The sequence below is a fragment of the Mytilus edulis genome, chromosome 1 (assembly GCF_963676685.1).
Source record: "Mytilus edulis chromosome 1, xbMytEdul2.2, whole genome shotgun sequence".
Lineage (NCBI taxonomy): Eukaryota > Metazoa > Mollusca > Bivalvia > Mytilida > Mytilidae > Mytilus > Mytilus edulis.
This window is the reverse complement of record NC_092344.1, coordinates 22588537-22603734: the sequence shown is the minus strand read 5'-3', so window position 1 is coordinate 22603734 and position 15198 is coordinate 22588537. Positions and strand designations below refer to the sequence as shown.

At 33.6% G+C, this 15198-nt stretch overlaps 1 long non-coding RNA gene across 1 annotated transcript; it reads right to left on the bottom strand.

Annotated features, from left to right (window-relative positions):
- Positions 1 to 4556: 4556 nt before the first annotated feature.
- LOC139527681 (uncharacterized) lies at positions 4557 to 10178 on the bottom strand. The gene is made up of 2 exons (XR_011665416.1): positions 10070 to 10178; positions 4557 to 6182 (listed from the first exon to the last, which is right to left on the bottom strand). It is a non-coding gene; the product is annotated as an uncharacterized lncRNA (long non-coding RNA).
- Positions 10179 to 15198: the final 5020 nt, after the last annotated feature.

The window sequence follows — 15198 nt, the reverse complement described above, 5'->3', positions numbered from 1 at the left end:
GTTATGCACCTGCAAATCTTCTACCTTCTTTGTCTGTTTCAAGTAAGGAGCCTGTAATTGAGTGGTTGATGTTTTATGCTGTTTCTCATATTTGTTTTTTCGTATATTGATTCTCATATTTTGTTGTGTTTTGTCCCAGGTAAGGGGAGGATTTGAGTAATTGAGTGGTTGTCGTTTGTTGCTGCAATTTATATTTATTTTTCGTTCATTGTTTTCTACATAAATCAGGCCGTTAGTTTTCTTGTTTGCATTGTTTTACCATTTTCATTTTAGGGCTTTTTATAGCTGACTTTGCGGTATGGGTTCACTGTGTATGAGTTTTGATGTTTGTTGTAGGCCAGGCGGTGCAAAAATTGAAAGTTTCTTTTTGCGATTTTATCCCAATCACGAATGACCTTTATAAGTGTTAACATGAAACTCACTTTAGGATAGAATGGCCTTTGGCAAATACAATCTAGCATTACTCATTTTAAATATAATGGTAAATAAAAAGATCTCACGTGCCCAACGATCTATGGTATAATGAATGTCTTCCATGACGTACACAAATGCCTAACAATAATGCAAGAACAACATTTTATGAAACACCAAAAAAATGACAATCACTTTATGATACTATACCATTTGGAAAGTAGAAAATTTCCTCATTTTGTATGAAAGTGGCCTTTATGATGTACATTAATTTCTACCACTTTTGGGGGGAGTTGTTATCCATTCGTTTGATGTTTTAAGCCTCTGATTTTGCCATTTTATGACGGAATTTCCGTAATGAATTATCATTTTTTTAAAACTTTTTATGCCCCACCTACGATAGTAGAGGGGCATTATGTTTTCTGGTCTGTGCGTCCGTTCGTCCGTCCGTGCGTCCGTCTGTTCGTCCGTTCGTCCGTTCGTTCGTTCGTCCGTCTGTCCCACTTCAGGTTAAAGTTTTTGGTCAAGGTAGTTTTTGATGAAGTTGAAGTCCAATCAACTTGAAACTTAGTATACATGTGCCCTATGATATGATCTTTCTAATTTAAATGCCAAATTAGAGTTTTGACCCCAATTTTACGGTTCACTGAACATAGAAAATGATAGTGCAAATTTCAGGTTAAAGTTTTTGGTCAAGGTAGTTTTTGATAAAGTAGAAGTCCAATCAACTTGAAACTTAGTATACATGTTCCCTTTGATAAGATCATTCTAACTTAATGCCAAATTAGAGAATTTATTCCAATTTCACGGTCCACTAAACATAGAAAATGATAGTTCGAGTGGGGCATCCGTGTACTGTGGACACATTATTGTTATTGAGTAGCATTCTGGAAGAAAAAAATCATGCCTACCACTTCCTTAATGGGTGTCCTAACGGTAACAAAACATTTAAAGCACTTTACAATTTGGCATACTTTAGGTTGTACAAACGTGCCAATCGCTTTATAGTGGGACTACCTTCAGCTAGTACAAACATACAAATCGCATGCCAACCAATTTGTAACGGATCAAAATTCAACAAACAAACAAAAAAGAAAACGATGAAAAAACAAACAGAACAGAAACTATAACAGAAAAAATAAAACCTGAGCCACGCGAACCTTATCAAAAACCGGGGGTGATCAGGTGTTGCAGAAGGTTAAGCAAATCCTGTTTTACTTGTGGTAACCGTCGAGTTGTCATGTACGTACAAACCCGGTGATACGTCTAAATCGGTAGGTCACAATCGACAGAATTGCGGTTACGACAATGGGATCATAGTTGTCGTCATATGTGAAAATAATATACAATATCGGAAAACAAACTCATGGTAGCGTCCGTACATTGTCGAAGGGGGGATTTCAACTTCAGCACACGGAACTCTCGGTATAATAGCTTCTTTAAAGCAGCAACCGCTATCAACGAAATGATGATAGGAAATGCAAGCTCCGGAATATCTATCAACTGGTAGATACATGCTCCATATTCAGCCACTGCTGCAATGTTGCTGCATAGAAATAAAAAGTTCACGATTGGAAAGCTGAATAATTTCTTTTCTCGTAATGTTTCGAATTCGATGGGATAAACGTGTTCAACAAAGTCAACAAGCGTTAATGGTTCACCAGCTTAAGTTATGTCTGCCTCATATCTTGAAATTGACATCATGGGTCGGTTAAAAACGAAACTTTACGTCCAAAGACACGATTTCAGGCTCCAGAATGATACGATGTTCTAGGGCTTGCATTTCCTATTATGATTTACTTGATAGAGGGTAATTGCACACACGGCTTCTATTAACCAAGAGTTCGTGATAATGACCATATGATTTATGTAGTGTCGATTTCAGTCGTTTTCCCTCAGCACTTTGTTGAACTTATAACTAACTTTTATAAAATTCTTCCTCAATAAATTAGTAAGAAACTAAGGTTTCAACTTATCAGGCAATGACCTACATGTTTTTTGTTAGTTTAAAGGTCTAATTTGGTCATATATTATAGTTCGTTTCTGTGTGTGTTACATTTTAATGTTGTGTTTCTGTTGTGTCGTGATTCTCCTCTTATATTTGATGTGTTTCCCTCGGTTTTAGTTTGCCTTTATTAGTCATTTAGCTGTAACTTTGTTTACGTATTTGTCCCCACTCGCAGTCAAATGTTTTGGTTTGCCCGTTCCTGATAAATGTTAAAACCCGAAAAGCGCTTCAGAAGGACACAATATATGATATATTGTTTTTTTACTAGCACTGGGTCGATACCACTGCTGGTGGATGATATTTCACTCGGTATCATCATTAGTTGATGAATATTTTGTAGATGAGACACACGTCTGGCGTACAACATTTCGGTCTAAGCTTTTATGCTGAGTTCTTACTATTTACTACACCTTTGTTGTTGGCGTCTTTGTTATATGCATTTGTATTTTTGCTAGAAATGTTTCAGTCATTTATATTATATGTCTGTGATGATGTCTACACAGTTTTTACTGCTTACTCCCGATTATTGTCACATTTACCTATTATGTCTGTTTGGGTTGCTCATCAAATTTTAACAATATGACTAAACTATAAAAAAAAAAAAAAGTCATACAAGTTGGGGTTTGGCTAGCTATAAAACAGTTTTGTCCAACCGTTTTCATCATTTTTTTTCATTTGTTCCGTTGATTGATAGCATATGATTTTATCAGTTTATATGGACTTCCCCTCTTTTAACTGGCTCTAGAGTTTAATATTAATTTTTACCTACATTTTTAGTGATCAATGCTTTGTTACTGACCAGATTTTAGAAATACTTTACCAAACTTTTCTATTGATAAATTCAAAAAAAGCTCCAAATCCCTTGTGCAGAGTTGATCTTAAATAGATATAGATATTCTTTTCGATTGCATTTGATCATAAAGATCCTTAAATTTCTACGTATTACTAAAGTTTTAGCTTGATAAAACTTTATCCAGAAAAGCGCCAAGTGCACACGAAATTCAGAATGTGTAATTTTCTTTTTGAGTAGATTTAGTGCCAAAAGTTAAATCTTGTTAATGGAGCCCGTGAAGTGTGAACATGCATGAGTGAGACATATACTTGAGATATTTATACACCATATAATGGGGCAAATGTTGTGTTACTGCTGAGAAATGAAAATGAAATGTTGACAATTGCAAAGTTGAAATCATTAGGTTTGTCATAAACTCAAATTTAAAGTCGTCCTTCTGAGTCAACAGTGAAATAGAGATCAAGATATGAAGCATACCTTCTGGTTTCAAAAGTATCATTATTCAAAAGTTCACAAGAATATATGAAATGCAATCACTCACTGAAGTATGGTTTTTGAGTGACATGAAATCATCAATCTATTTTGAAAGAACTTTGCGAGATGTCTTTCTTTTTATCTTTAATAAAGCTTTGTATGCATTCTGCTTCATATGAGTACAAAACAAGTCAGCAAGTAGAGGTTTATTATTCTTACTCTTTAAAGCACGGACTGTCTGGAAGGTTTAAAGTTCAATCTTATTTTCGAGGAACAGTTCAATATAATTTGAGTTCAATTTCAAGTTAACTATTGATTTCGAGTAAAATGCATATGATAGTTTGACTAAGATTTACAATACAAGTTAAATGTAGAAAACAGAAAATATAAAAATGCTAAATATATGACACTCAATTTTCAGATGATTTCAACTGTATAACATGGAGGTTTTTATGTCTATGAATGTGTACAGCAAGACCCCCTAGTTTACATGTAAGTTTCGTTATGTGTGGTTGTTAGATTTAGACGAAAATCAAACAACTGGGAATATGGAAAAAGTAAAATAACTAAAATACCGAGCTCCAACGAAAATTCAAAACGGAAAGTTCCTAATCAAAAGGCCAAATCAAACGCTCAAACACATCACAGGAATTGAACCACAACATTTAAATACACTTGCGAATAAGCTCGATATATTGTAGGGGCACGTGTCCCTTGTTAAAGACTGTTTAATCTTTTGTTCCTTATGTCTTTGTTTTGATGTTCATAAAAACGTATACCTCTCATTTATTATAGAAACTTACTTAATAAAGAAACATCAGGGATGACAGGCCTACTTGGAACTTTCAATTTGAAAATGAAAAGTGATGATTTGACTGAAGGTAAATCATTTATATATTTAGATACGAATCATCATACATAATGCAAATTAAGACGTGTACAAAGAATAAAAACAAATGAAACACTCAAATCTGTAAAATATAACGAAAGGAAACCAGAAAATTTCAGTATTTTCTATATGAAATCCACTGTAATAAGCTGGATCTCGGAATTTGTAGATATATGGAGCTGCGAGGAATGTATCTGAAATCCAAAATCCAAAATTAATCAGACCAATTAGTAGACACGTATATTGAACTGACAGATACCGTGATCTGGAAGATGTAATTGTGTATTTTGTCATCTGTAAAATGTAAACAGTTTGGAGATACATGATGATGATCTTAAATATGTCTGCTGTAATTAATGAGCTTTGATACCTTGCGATTGGATGTACTTGCGTCATTAAGTGTAGAGTAAAATATCCTGTCGTAATAATAAAACTAAGAATCAACAAGACATGACCGATTTCGAAGGAGGTTTTCTCTTTACACGGCCTACATTGATGTTGCACTGCATGAAAACATATCACAAGAGCAATTAGTAAAATAATATCTTCGAGTATTGAAGTTATAGCAAAACTTATCCAGAAAAAATCCTCTCCTAAATTTCCATTTATTCTGAGTACATAAATCACTAGTCCAGGTAAACATATAATGCCGCTTATAAGTATAATACACAATGTTACCCCAATCCTTCGTGCAACAGCGTCCGGTCTACATGATGTGCTTCTTTGGCTTTTTAACAATGTTGTCATTTCTGACTCCTCAAACGGTTCATCACTGTTTTCTTCTATATCACGTGTCGTATTCGTTGTCCTCGGCCATATTCCAGACAAAAAAAGTAAGCTCAGTAGCGGGTACTCAGAGAGCATTGGTTCCGTAAAAGGTCTTGCATTTTGAAAAAGATAGCCTACGGAAAAAGATGAGTTACTTTCCAAGCATCGAAATGTGGTGTTCTCCGTAGAAACTGTAGAAAGATCGTGTTCCCAAGTAGCTTTATATGTCCATGTTGAAATGTTTTTCACAACAATTATAATCAAAGCATAAAAGGTAAACAAAGATTTCACGAATCTATATTTATAAAAATAATAGATAAAACACGTTTGTACCATATAGAATAAAAGACACGATATATCATATGCAATTGCTAATCCGAAACTGTCGTTGAGACGAACATACACCTTGCATTTAATATGGAGAGCTATCTTAAGGATACGATAAACTACACATCCCAGAAAAAACAAACATAAAAATTTTAACTTAAGGGATTTGCTTTTATTGTGAGATTTAACGTCTAAAATATATCTTTTTCTTATGTGCTCTCGTATACTGACTGAGACGCATGCCCCAATTCCAAGGCAACTTAATAAAATCAGAAGTGGTCGGGAGATATCTGGTGCTGTTTTGCTTTTTTCCTGAAATGAATTGCAGATGTACATTACTTCAGCTAGAATGACCACTAAACTGGTGAGCATTATTAGTCCAGAAATGCTCCCATCATGTAAGATATATTTATTTGACATTTCATTCTTGCAGTTCCCCGCCGTCAATGGAAGAATCACTATCGCTTTACACCAGCCTTTTGCTTTATTCATTCTGATTATACAGCCCCAACCTGAAAAATACAGTGTGTATACATTTATCTTACCTCCTATACATTTCTAGGAATATGATTGGTTAAAAGCAACCGTATGGAGATCGTGTATATTTCATATGGGGTTACTATGCGTGTTTATATCAATAAATGGATAGGAGTGGTGTAACATCACTTTGTAATAACGGTATAAAGGAAAAATCTGAAAGGTTTCAACAGACGAAGAAATTGACAATGAACGGTTGCAATTAATCCATAAACCACATTCAAAGCTAACAATTGTTAATGTGGGCATTTGTTTTTGTAAAGACCAATAGAATTAGGTCCTTAATACTGAGTTGTATTAAAGGCTTGATCGCTTTGATAGTTTACTAGACTAAATACCACATGTGAAGATATTCAGTAAGATAAAAATTGATTACCGTTATGATATTAAAGTACTTTTTTCAAAACTGATATACTTTTTTGTATTAGGCAGAACCAGTAGTTTTCAAAATGATTGCTGTAACACTTTGTTTTACATTTGTTTGAAAGCAGTCTACGAATTGATAAACAAAGGGATATTTACTTTTGCATATCTTATATGGCACGTATCTTTTTTTCAGGGACAATACAAATAAGGAAGGATATAAAATTACTAATTTTAAACTTTTATAGCTGCTGATTGTACAAGAATATATCAGATATTTGTTAATGAGTCATCAAATGAAAATAACACTTTCTCAATTTCGTTTCGCCGCGGCGCCTTTTTCTATTTAACACCACCATGAACTTTCAAATCCAACTATTTGAATACCAAGGATGTATATATAAGACTTCAACGTGTAAAAAGTTTAAAAGGGAGCTGACACAAAAGCCAAATTGATTTAAGTCAATTTTGCCTTATAGATCCTATAACCTTGATTCTGGATAATTTCAGAATTTTTCAACAACCAAATTGCGCAATAAAACATCAAAGAATTTCAAGGCAAATGCAATCTTCTTTTCAATTCGTTAAACTACCTGCTTATGACCTGGAGTTCAGAGGAGCACAACAAAAACATAAAATGAATAGATACTACTATGTCAACTACATCAACGACTTTAATGAACTGAGATACTACTACGAAATTTAAGTTTAAACAACTTCAACCACTGACTGTATTTTGTCTATTATTAAGTTCATTGTTGATGGCAGATCTCTAAGGCCACTAACGGCACTGTGTCCACTATTTCATATAAAAGATAATAAATGACCCAGGTATGGTTAAACGAATCTACAGCTGACATGAATTATTTCGATTCTAATAGCACAAATATGATCACCCATCAACCGTATAATCCTATACACAGGATACTGTTTTGACTGCTCTGTTCCCCCTTCCCTCCACTCCCATATAATAATATTAATAATGTCATATTATTTTTTGAAAAATATTGAAAATGAAAAATGAAATTGGCTGTCTGTTTATTCAATTTAGGTAGAGGTAAAGGGGAGGGTTAAGATCTCACAAAACATGCTTAACCCCGCCGTATTGTTGACAACTGTCCAAAGTCAGAAGCTTCTGGCCTTTGCTAGTCTTGTATGTTTATTTTAATTTTAGTTCATTTATATGTTTTGGATTTGAGTGTGACTTCCATTTTCAATTAACTAGAACACAGTTTTGATTAGGGACCAGTTGAATCCCGACTCCGGGTTCGGTATTTTCTCGATGTGTTGGAGACTCATTGATGGCCTTGGTCTGTTTTCTGCTCTTTGTTCCGTTTGTTGTCTCTTTGACACATTCCCCACTTTCATTCTCAATTTTATTTGACGTCTAGTTGTTCAGTTGCCAGAGACGTTAACATCATTTCGTGGAATTTTAGCTATATGTAAATTTACACTGAAATAATAACTGAAATAAACAAGTTTGTTTATTTTTTTTCTTTAGAACAGAGATAAACGTATTGTATGAGAAGCTTTGTCTACGTTAAACGTGCGTTTTTACTGTCGCAAATTATTATACTAATTGTGAAAATAAACTGAGCGTGACGTGGAACAACCGGTTTTGTATGATAATGCGTTTGCTCTACAAATTCTCTAGATATACTGTGATTATATATATATATATACAACTCGTCTAAACATCAACCCAACAATGTTAGATCTGTAAATTTGCTTTCGCAAATTTTTGGTTCTTCCCTCGCCGGGATTCGAACCCATGCTACTGTGATATCGTGACACCAAATCGCCTGCACTGCAGCCGTCCCGCTAGACCACACGACCACCTGGGCTCTCAAAAAAAGAGCTTTCGGTGGGCATGTGTTACCTTTCCACGTCAGCTTTAATCTAGCGGCGTACTACAGTACATGATATATAAGGCATGAAGATGTTATTGTTACAGATCAGCTAAATTATCTATAGTAAAGGATCCTACAAATTAATGTAAGATACAGTCACAGAAAATAATTATATTCATAAGTACGTCTGAGTCAGTGACAACCCTACAACAGATGTATCCATCGGATCGCCATCAACGATGGTGATACATGGCTGTGTACATAATGTATATACAACTCGTCTAAACATCAACCCAACAATGTTAGATCTGTAAATTTGCTTTCGCAAATTTTTGGTTCTTCCCTCGCCGGGATTATATATATATAGATTGTCATATTAGAATGTTCTCTATATAAGTGAGTGCGACTTAAAACTAAAAGATTTTGTCTGCAGTATGCTGTTTATTTATCTATTAGCTTTTTGGTGGGTGGTTTTAAATTAAGGGGGTGTGGTGGCCTTTTTTTTTAATCTGTATCATGTATATACAATTCACGATCATATTTCAATATTCTTTATTTCGCGTATTTTAATTCGTGCGGCAGTGATTAGCCTTATGCAGACGAAACGCGCACCCGCCGTACAAATTATACACTTGTTATTTTTTTCCGATACTATTTACTATTTCTGAGTTTAAATACTTCCAGATTACGTCAAACTCATGCAATTCTGGCAATATAAGTTTCTCATGATATTGCCCGTAAGAATAAATATAAATGAAAAATTAATATCGACGAAATTGAAAAATGAAGTAAAATTAAGTCGACAGAAATATTTCATTACTCTACATGTATGAATTGTATACTGCAAAGAAGAAGAATTGAGACCCAATATAGATTAGTTAAAAGTTCCTTAATTTAAAACAGTTTCTTTCAAAAGCAGGAAGAAATGTGTAAAGTTCATTATATAATCCTAATATGTTGTGTGTAGTATTCATTCGATTATAAAACAATAATGATGCCGACATCCTATTATTATAAATCCTTGTGTGGCCTGTTGGCAGGTTATCAAGCTCATCTTGGGCGTTGGTAAACTATCTAGTCGGATTTAAACTTCTCCGATAAGTTAAAGGCATGCAGTTGTAAGAGAAAAAACCAGGCAGTTTGAGTATAGTAATGTGAACAGTAGAGTGGCTTGCCATTATTTAAGGGACTTTCTAAGTTGAACTTTCCTTGGAGTTCGGTATTTTTAATTTTTTTTACTTGTTTTATGACTATTAGTTACCATGACAGTTAATGACCATATCAAGAACGCCAATCTACAAATGTAATACAAAAACGTTTAGCCAATTTTCCCCGTTTTTGTTTTTTAGGATCAAATTCCGAACGCTTTAAAGAATCAAAAGAAAATGTTGATTTAATATTACAAATTTCACATTTTTTGTAGGTATTGGTTTTATTAGAGCTTTAGTAAAAGTGAAATAATTCTTACTTGAATGACAGTACAGAACTTTCCTTTTAATAGAATTTTTATTTTTGCTAAATATTTTTTTCTCATTCGTTTAGAATAGATACTCATACTGTTTCAGTAACCATTAGGTATTTGATATTTCTATCATATGTTAATACTTGTTTCAAATAAATATATAATGAAATATTTTATACCAACTTACTGTATTCAATATTTTTCCTTGTTCACATCAGGTCCAAAAAAATCATGCAAGTTCTGATACTGAAAAAGAAGATTACAACTTGATGCATTTCCTTGTCAGTTATAATTCCTTTCTTTAGATAAAAAAACTTCCTTGGTAAGGGTCTGCAGGGGTTTGTAAACTAGAAAGTATTTAGCGAAACATAGAGGAGTAGAAAAAAACGAACACAAAAAAGAAGTAAAATAGTGGGGTGGTAAAATATGATGAATATAGAATAATTCACAAACAAATTAAGGATAGAGAACAATGGCATGATAAGTTAAATAATAGAGAAATGTAAACCTAGTCCAAACCTCCATTACTAAGCAAAATAAATATAACTGTATGCAATAATATAACTAAATATAACTTTCATACACATTAACCGGAAGAATTTCACAATAAAGTAAAAAACTATCACTTTTCAGATACTGCCCGAAATACTACCACATCTTTGTGTACATTAGCACATTTGAAAAAGACGAACTATATGATTGAAAATAGATATCCCATAAATCATATCCCACAGTTAACAGTGGTTTCGACCTTATAAAAAAAGTTAAGGAGCTAGATTTTATGAATATGTACAAACTTTTATAACTACAACCCAGTCCTTTTTCCTCGATTGTGACATCACCGAATGTCTTCTTAGCATGAGCAGCATGATGGGTTCCAAATGTGCAGCAGGATCTGCTTTCCTTTTCCAGCAAATGAGATCACCCTCGGTTGCTCTAGTTTTCTATTGAGTGTTTCAACTTATGGACGTGCTTGTCTTTCCGTCGGTGTCTCTTTGACATATGAATTTTGAATGTCACTTTGGTATCTTCCGCCTTTTTTAAGCTGACTTCATCACAAACAACTAGTAAATAGAAAAAATTAAGGAAACAGTAGTTAAACGATGTTCAAAATTCGTATCTCAACTACTAAAGGAAGAGATCGATTTCTATGAGCCGCAACTCCTCTGAGGTAGCCATACACAGTTAGGAAGATAACATAATGATACTCATAGATTTGATTTCCAATAATTATGATGGTGAAATATAATCTCTTTTTGGTGTAACCATGGCAACAATCTGCATTTATTTGATACAAAATATTCCAAAAGAAGGTGGGGGTGAAAATATCACAAAAGTCTCCTACATTTTGTCCAAAGGAGAATTATAATCAATTAGAGTGATACCTTTCCTGAAACCACAGACATTCATCTATTAAGAGGCCCGAAGAAAATCATATGCATTTCTGATCGTTTTTCCATAAGATTTAATTGAAAAGATCGAGGGTTGAATACATATATTAGACGTACATACACGTTCTGATATTAATTTAGGATTTAAGTAAAGGAGGACGTCAATTGTTTTTTTAGGTAAGTGATGTCTATTGTTACTAAAATTTTACAAAAAAATTGGTATTGATGATAAAGATATCGTTTTCAATAAATAGCTGTGAATTTATTAAATTTACTGTGATTACATTGTTCTTTCATTATTTGATATTCTTATAGCATTTTTTTCTTCATTCTGAAATATGTGTGTCATGTTTAACTATTTTTATAAAATTGATGGTATTTTTTTTGTAAAAAGTAAAATCTCAAAAATACTGAACTCCGAGGACAATTCTGAATGGAAAGGCCCTAATCAAATTCAAAAACTTAAACATATCAAACGAACGGATAACAACTGTCATATTCCTGACTTGGTACAGGCATTTTCTTATGTAGAAAATGGTGGATTGTAAACTATGTACTGTTTTTATAATGAACATTTATGTATGATAAAAAGTGACTGCGTTGAACGATGCATTTTCTTGATCATTGAAAGGGTGAGGGGTCATATTGTTTCTATAAAAATATGATATGCAAAAACTTATAAAACTGTTAACTAAATATAATTCCCCTATCTTAAGTTGTTCCCCTTTAACTGACCTAATCTCAAACTTCGAAATTTTAACATGAACATTTGCGTCAGACACAATGATATTTGATTTAAATGGAGCACATCTATACTGAATTCTCCTAGGATAAATGGCTTTCAAAGCTCTACATTTTCTTATTTTATAAGGCCTTTAAACTATTTTCATTAGAGCGCAACTGATTTTAAGAAGACAAAATTCTCACATGGCGTAACAAATTTTGGTATCTTTTAATGAGTTTTAACAAGTACTTGGTCGATGTCTCTGTCAGTGGTAATTTTGTCCCCGAAACAATTATTTATAAAATGTTTAGTTATTCAAAACATTAAGCGTTTTCTTACCCAGGCAAAAGAGAACTTAGCCATATATGATACCACTTTTGTAAACGTTTGGTTTAAATGCTATACAACTTCGTATTTGATAAGGCCTTAGAACTATGATTATTTGAGAACCGTTAATGAGTCTGACATAGACGAAATGCTCGACTGGCGTACAAAATTGGCCTATTTCGCCACCACTGGCTTAATGTCACTGCCTAGGGACGTTTCGTCAACGTTTGAATCACCAGCTCAGTAAGTGGCACTTTTTTAAAAATTTCTAAAATTTAATAACAAAATTTTGAATTATTCGAATACCAGAGGTATGAGCACAGGGTTAATACAAACATCAAAGCAGACTGGTAAATTTCTGTTAAATGTAAAACTTATTCATGCTATCGTTTGTTGTCTCCTGGTGGACATGTTTTTGTTTGTATGTAATGTTTCTGAGGAGTATGGATCTTTTGTACGCCTTTTTAATGTATGTGATAACTTTTGTCCTTATTGATAAACTTCATTTTTAGTATATGTCTATCTTTTACGAAAAGGTATAGTATTAAAAGCTAATGTGATATCTTGTTCTTGCAAGAAATGTTTTTGGGATTTCTATAATTCTTATTTATCTATTATTTTTTAAATATAATTCAAGGCTGCTTAGGTGTTACCGGTTGTTAAGAGGTAACGCATGAGTAAAGAGATGTATCAATTTTTGCTATTTTGAATAGCTGAAAATAATTTCTTGTCATCACATTATTTTGTTGCTTTGACATTCGTTGTTAAAAATTAAAAAAACGTAAGCAATAGATGTTGGGTGTACATTAATGGTACAATAATCGTTCGAAGAAATAAGCAGAAGACATCGGAGGGAAACCTGCAGTCTTTAGCAAAGAAAGATGTTTATTCACTATCTTAAGTTCCGAGTATATTGTTTAAAAGTTACTAGTATGAATATTTTCGAATATAAACTATCATGGAAAGCTCTGATTTCTTATCCAGCTTTGACTATAGATTATGCTCTTTTTGATTTATAAGCTCTTCATTTGTTTTTAATATTAAGTTTGAATTTTCAAATAGATTGGAATCGAGCATCATTAAAGGGGATCTTGTGCAGGAAAATAGGTACCGTTAATGTTATCAAATTTATCTTTAAGCTTATTCCATGCTTTCAGTGTTTTGTTTTTAAATGATTAAGACAAATTATAAACATACGGGGAAAGGACCCTTATTTAGCTATCAGTTTACCCGAATAAAGAATTAATTACTCGAAGTTGCCACAACTAGACGTTATTGGTATAGCAAGATCAAAGTGGAAGAAAATTATCAAACTTTGATGAAAACGTTAAACTTTGTACAAAGAGCGATAATTCAACAATCAAGTTTCAAACATATGTATGGATAATTGGTAATGGAGTTCAATGAAGGACTATTTCGCTCTATAAATTTTCGTTATGTTATTGACTGAATGTTAACATTGATACGAACTGTCGTATAGAAAATATTGACAATTCAATCACTATTTTATATAGTCCGAGATTAATCTGACGTCCAACGGCTGTTTTGCCAGACAAGTTGGGGCCGTGGGACGTCAGAGTTCGTCCCCATATCAAAAAGTGGATATTTGCCCACCCAAAATAGATGCGCTGCTTCGTCGTTTCTGGTGCCGATTGAGGGCCTTGGAATTATATAAATCGGGCATCTATCTGTTCATTTTTCATTTATCTCTTCATTTATGTAAGTTTCACCTACCTGCCAACCTTTATTTTTCCATATTTTAACAGTTTTCACAGAGACCCATCGATTTCTGCATTTTGACTTTCATTTTCAAAGGTTATCACGTGACCACGAGAAAACAGTGCAAATGACCATAATGTAACACCTCGTTCATTTACGATGCAGGTTATCTAAATGTCCGAGAGCTTCCGATTGTTATCGTGGTCGGAACTAAATGGTTAATACCGATCTCTTGTAAAGGAGGTGAAAAATCGGGGTTAGCTTCTGAATGTTAAACATCGATCTCCTATAAAGGAGATGAAAAAATATAAATATTTGCATATTTGAGTCTCGAGGTCACGAACTCTTTCGTAACTTGACGTCCATTTGAAAGTGAAAGTCAAAATGCAGAAATCGATGGGTCTCTGTGAAAACTGTAAAAATATGGATAATAAAGGTTGGCAGGTAGGCGAAACTTACATAAATGAAGAGATAAATAAAAAATGAACAGATTGATGCCCGATTTATATAATTCCAAGGCCCTCAATCGGCACCAGAAGCGACGAACCAGCGCATCTATTTTGGGTGGACAAATATCCACTTTTTGATCTGGGACGAACTCTGACGTCCCACGGCCCCAGCTTGTCTGGCAAAACAGCCGTTGGACGTCAGAGTAATCTAGGACTATATTTTATAAATACTAGGGGGCCTCAGTGGCCGAGTAGTCTAAGTAGTTACTACTTAAATCACTAGCCAGTCAACACTAAGGTTGTAAGTTCGAACCCCGCTCGTGCGGGTGCACTCGTCTCCAATCTTAATTGTCTAGAAGTGTCAGTTTACCTATCGAAGTCAGTGGTTTTCTCCGGGCACTCCGGATTCCTCAACCAATAAAAACTGGCCGCCATGAAATAGCCTAAATGCGGTGCTTAAAAGTGCCGTTAAAACACCAAAAATCTAAATCAAATTCATAAATACTATTTTTCCGGGTTTTATTCGTGATGAATTAGTAAAATGACAAGTTGCCCGAAAAGCAATATTTATGTAACAGTGGAATTGAGAAATTATTACCATTTGGCCTCTCAAATTCAAAATATTTCTTTTCATATAAATCCACCAATTACCACCCTCTCTATGTATACACTACATCATTCTCTCAATATTTACTATTTATATTTT